The following is a 6053-nucleotide window of genomic DNA, read 5'->3' as shown; positions in this document are numbered from 1 at the left end:
AGACCTTGTATCTCTACTTGGTCACGTCTTCCGAGGCGATCAGTTCGGTGCTCGTTCGAAAAAATGAGTGCCGAACTCATCAGCCCATCTACTACACCAGCAAAGTGCTCCACGGTGCCGAAGCCAGATACTCGGAGACGGAAAAGATGATTTTCGCCCTGACCGTCTTCGCGCAACGGCTCCGACCATACTTCCAGGCCCATGCCATAGTGGTGCTCTCCAACCAGCCCCTGAGGGCAATTTTGCACCGACCGGATACGTCCGGACGACTGGCCAAGTGGGCGATGAAGCTCAGCGAGTTCGACATTCAGTACCGACCAAGGCCTGCCCTGAAGGCCCAGGTCTTGGCCGACTTCATCGTCGAATGCCCGACGACCGACCAAGGGTCGGGAGCTGAAGACCCGGGACGAGATGCGGTCTCTGAGCCAGACCCGATCTCCACCTGGGTACTCCACATCGACGGAGCCTCGAATGCTCAGGGAAGCGGGGCCGGGCTCCTGCTCACGAATTCGGATGGGGTGGTCGCCGAGTACGCCCTCCGGTTCGATTTCAAGGCCTCCAACAATCAAGCCGAATACGAGGCACTCCTCGCTGGCTTGAGGATGGCGAAGGAGCTGGGCATCGACAGCCTCTGGGCATTCTCCGACTCTCAGCTGATCGTGGGGCAGGTCAAGGGCGACTTCGAGGCGCGAGATCCGACCATGATCAAGTACCTTCAGAAAGTGAAGGACCTCGTGGCACGCCTCGAGTATTTCGAGATCTCCCACATCCCCAGGTCGGAGAACGCCCGTGCCGACGCACTCTCCAGATTGGCGACGTCGGCCTACGACTCTTTGGGTCAGACATTCATCGAAAACCTCCAGCAGCCGAGCATCGATTGGGTCGAAGAAGTACAGCAGTTAACGTCCGAACCAAGTTGGATGGACCCGATCGTCCGGTACCTGACCGATGGGATCAGTCCCGAAGATCCCGCGGAGGCCAAGCGACTCCGATGGTCGGCGTCGCAATATGTGATCATGGACGGCCGACTCTACAAAAGGTCGTTTTTTTCTCCCTTTGCTCAGGTGCTTGGGGCCGACCGACGCCGACTACGCTCTCCGAGAGGTTCACGAAGGAATTTGCGGGAACCACTTGGGGGGCAAGTCCCTAGCCTTCAAGGTCCTGCGACAAGGCTACTACTGGCCGACCATGAAGAAGGATGCGGCAGAGTTGGTCCGGAGGTGCGAGCCATGCCAAAAGTATGCCAATATTCAGCACCAACCGGCCAGCCAAATCGCTCCCATTGTCGCTCCGTGGCCCTTCTCCCAGTGGGGAGTCGACATTCTCGGCCCATTCCCACCAGCATCGGGCCAGAGGAAGTTCATCTCATCGTCATCGACTACTTCACGAAGTGGGTCGAGGCTGAGCCCTTGGCGCAGATCACCGAGCGGAAGATGGAGGACTTCATCCAAAAGTCCATCATCTTCAGGTTCGGATTGCCGCACACCATCATCACCGACAACGGACGGCAATTCGACAACCAAGACTTCAGAGACTTCTGCGCCAGGTTCCACATCCGGCATCGATTGACTTCGGTCGGGCATCCTCAGTCCAACGACGAGGTTGAGGTGACCAGCCGAACCTTGCTCCACGGACTCAAGACCCGACTCAATGAAGCCAAAGGTCTCTGGGTCGACGAGCTGGGCTCCGTTCTGTGGGCTTACCGAACGACCCCCCGCGTCCCGACCGGGGAGTCACCGTTCAGTTTGGCCTACGGGACAGAGGGTATGATCCCGCTCGAGATTGGCCTGCCATCTTCAAGAGTCGAGCAATACCAAGAGGCGAACAACTCCGAGAGTCGGAGGGCCGACCTCGACCTCCTCCCCGAGCTACGAGACGAGGCCCGAATCCGAATGGCTTCATACCGACAGAGGGTCGTCCGGTATTACAACGCCAAGGTCAGACCGAAGCTTTTCAGGCCTGGCGACCTGGTCTTGAGGAAGGCGGAAGTGTCGAAGCCCTTGGACCAAGAGAAGTTGGCTCCCAACTGGGAAGGACCCTACAAGGTTGCAGACACCTACGGGCCGAGGGCCTATCGGCTGGAGACCCTTGAGGGGAAGTCCATTCCCCGAACTTGGAACGCCGACAACTTAAAGCTTTATTACCAGTGAATTTTGTAATTCAATAGTCGGAATACAAGTTCAGTTTGAAAGTTCGGAGTTTTAACTCTTCGACTAGTGATCGGCGCTCAGCCCCAATGTATCGACGTGGACCTAGCATCCACCTAAAACCGACAACCTTATCATCGGTAATGCATCGAACTCTTGCGAGGACCGACGCATCTACAATTACGGGAGTCGACACTCCTACGACAGTCGACGCCACATCGGACCCTTACAAGGACCGATGCATCTACAATGACGGGAGTTGACGCTCCTTCGACGATGCGTCGGACCCTCACAAGGGCTGACGGACTCTTATCAATGGGAGTTGCACTCCTTCGACTTTCGGCAACACATCCGCCCTTGACAAAGGCCGATGCATCTGTTGCGACGGGAGTTCATACTCCTTCTACGGTCAAATTTTTGGGCCGAACCATCGACCGACAGGCCGATCGGGCCCCGACCAAAGAGAGGCTAAAAGCCCACGCGACTGTCGTCGCGACTTCCGACCAGGCTACGACCGGTCGAGGGATATTCGGCTTACCACCGTCTATCGCACGACGCGACCTTAGTCACATCCACGACTTGCCGACCGACCTACGGTCGGCTGAACGATATTCGGCTTGCTACTGTATGTCGGAAGACACAGAACCCGATGCAAGAGCATGGGGACCCGACTTACTATCATTTCTCCGACACTGCACCGGACGACATTCGACTGAACGCATCTATGGAAGCCCGACTACCGAACCTTTACCAGGTTCGGTCGGCTCCCGACTCAACAGATGCACCCGACTGACGACTTTGGCTATCGAAAGCCGACCTAAAGTCGGAACGTATTCTACTTTCAGGGCTGCACAAGTTGTTGAAGTCTTACTGACTTACGTGAGTTAGCGACTTACTTAAGTTAGCGACTAACGTTCGACATCGCAGAAGTGTTCGGCATTCAAACAAAAGCAGAAAGGAAGAAATTTCATTCATTACTGAAAGGAAGTTACAAAGTCGGGTTGAAGCCCGATTACATATATTTTTTCAGAAAAAAAAAAAAAAAAGTAAAGGTAGTCGGCAGTGCCCGATCATCTGTCCTAGTCGATCTCTTCGACCGACGGAGGATCTGGGATGATCGGCGTCTCGGCCAAAAGCGGCGCTGGGTCGGCGGCCGAGGGAGGGGCTTCAGTCAGAAAGGGGACTTCGGTCGGCACCTGCTCCGGGACGGCTTCCTCCGCCACGACGATGCCTCCCGACGGCTGGTCGGCCATTTCCTCGGTTCCTTCCCCTTCGGCTCCTTCCTCCTCGCCTAACAGCGGGACGACGTGGCTGACGTCCAGCTCCGGGTACAAGGCGTGGACGGCATCCCGACCGTCTTCGAACCCGACCCGGTATGAGGCGAAGCCCGACTCGAGCATCTCCTCCCGGTATTGGTCGGAGGCCCAGAAGTCCTCTACCGCCCGATCGGCCGACTCTTTCGCCGACCTTGCCTCGTCCTCTGCACGGGCGAGCGACTCCCTCGCCGACTCCGCTTCGACCCTCGCCATTTCGACGTCGATCTGGACGATGGATAGCTCCTCTTCAGCTTCAGCGAGCTTCTCCAGGCTGACCCGAAGTTGCTCGCGTTCCCCTTGGAGTTCGGCGGTGGCGCCGTCTCGTTCGCGTCGAAGACGACGCACGGCCCGACCCTTGTGCCTGGCCTCCTTCTTGGCCGACCGAAGTTCGGACCCAAGCCGGGAGACCTCGTCGACTAACTTGGCCTCCCGGTCGGCCGATTGCTGAAGTTGGTCGGCCAACATTGCCCTCTCAGCTTCGGCCGCCGCCGACCTCTCCTTGAAGGCTGCCCGGATGTTGCCGAACCTTCGATACCCGACCTCCAGTTCGGACATCGTGAAGATCAGCTGCCGATGGAAAAAGCTTCGTCAGAATCGCATAACAAGAAAATTTTCTAAGGGAAGAAGAAGTGATGCGAAGCTTACCTCAACCATCGTCGGGTAAACCGAGACAGCATCTCGGTCACCTGTCGAGATCGCAGCGACTCTACGTCGGCTGGGAGGAGGATCCCTTGGCACAACCTCCTCGCAAGGTTGTGGTCGGCCAATGCCGACGCACCCTCGGGTAGTATGCGCTGGGAGGCACCGAGCGGCTCCCCGACCTATCCTCCTCCGCGGGCTCCATCGGGGCTTTCCCCGATCAGCTGCCCGACCGACGGGACCGGCAGCGAGGGGACGCTGGAGTTTGATCCGGCGCCCCCCGTTGCGCCAACGGACGCCGCCGGACGATGTTCGGTTTCCCGAACGTCATCCGGCTCCACCCGCGCCGGCGAAGCCGCCGATGTTCCCTCGGCCGCCTCCTCAGTCGGCCTCTCCTCTATGTGGACCGTCGGAGCCGCGAGGCTATTACGGCTCTGACTGGTCGGTCGCCGATGCCTCGACGGTCGGCGGAGCTGGAGCTGGTTTTTTCGGAGGGTGCGAAGGGCCGGCCCCCCGACGCTGGCCTCTTCCTCGTCGGCAAACCGCCGAATCTCGGCGTCCGTCGGCCGCATCCTTGGTGGTGTCCCTGCAATACCGACAAAAATGTTAAAGACCGGACCAAGAGCCGAACAAAAAGAAAAGCCGGGAGATCGGGCGATACCTATTCGGGGACCAGACTCAAGCCGGCATCATAGAGAGCTTGTTCGGTAACAAGCTCCCTCTGCTTCGGGACCGGACATATCTTTCAGTCGGTGGAAGTCTCCCGGTCGTCCGCCTCCACCCGACTGTTATCGTTGGCCTCGTTCGGGGCACACCCAGCGAGAAGGAAAGCCCAAGGAGAAGAGGAGGAAACAAAGAAAAATTGGTTCTTCCACCATGAATGGATGATGGAAGACCGGTGATGAAGGCAAGACCCTTCCGGGGGGTTGAAGAGCCACACCCTCGGGCTTTAGGGTGGGGTCGGAGCACAAAGAATGCCTGGAAGAGTGAAATGCGGGGTTGGTCGGCAAGAGCTGACACAACAGCGCGAAGGAAATGATTAAACGAACAGAGTTCGGCGCCAGTTGCGCCGGACAGAGTCCGTATAATCAAGTAGATTCCGGACGAACTCCGGAATCGGAAGTCGAAGACCCGCGCGAAGGTCTTCAACGTACAGCGCCAGATCGCCAGGCGGAGGGTTGTTGACCCGACCGCCGGCCCCTGGAGCGGAGAGCCGAAACTGCTCCGGGATGCGATATTGCTCCCGAAGCCGATCGACATTCGGCCCCGAAAGCGAGGAGGCCTCATCTTCCGGAGCCGATCGGGAGTCGTCGGTCGGGTTCCCCGACCGAGCTCCCTGAGTCGGATTCCTGGTCATTATGGAACCGAAAGAGAAGAAGAGAAGAAAGGAAGAAGAAGGAGAAGGGACCACGAACCAGATGGATCCCTCCGGAAGCAAGAAGAGCTCTGCCCGCGACGACTGAGAAATCGCCCGGACAGAGTTTCCCCAGAAATGGCAAATGTGGGTCAGGGTCCGGGAGGTCCTATATATATAGGGCCGACCGACGGCCGAGATGCTTCCGCGCCGACCGAAGACCCGCAGATGCGCGACGCGTGGCGCCGCCGGTTGGCGGAGGATTCGGCGCGCCCCGTCCCGGGACGGCCGCACCGCCCACATTAAATGCCGGAGGGGCGCCGGCCAACCACCTGACACGCGGCACGCGGGGCGCGGCTCCGCATTCATGCGCCCGCGCCGATTCGCGTTCCCGATGGACGCCTGACAGCGGCCCACTTCCCGCGATCGGCGCCGAATATCCGGTCGTCTGACGCCGTATCGTCCGGCGTATCTCCTGACGCCGATGACTCTGACTCGACACGTCCGACGCTAACGTCTGACATCGGATCAGCCGGCAGTACCGGTCGGATCTACACATGCGACAAATCCACTCCCAGTCGTCCGGATTGCGCCCGA

This window comes from Elaeis guineensis, chromosome 6 (assembly GCF_000442705.2).
Source record: "Elaeis guineensis isolate ETL-2024a chromosome 6, EG11, whole genome shotgun sequence".
NCBI lineage: Eukaryota > Viridiplantae > Streptophyta > Magnoliopsida > Arecales > Arecaceae > Elaeis > Elaeis guineensis.
The sequence above is the reverse complement of the archived record's forward strand: the minus strand, read 5'-3'. Positions refer to the sequence as shown.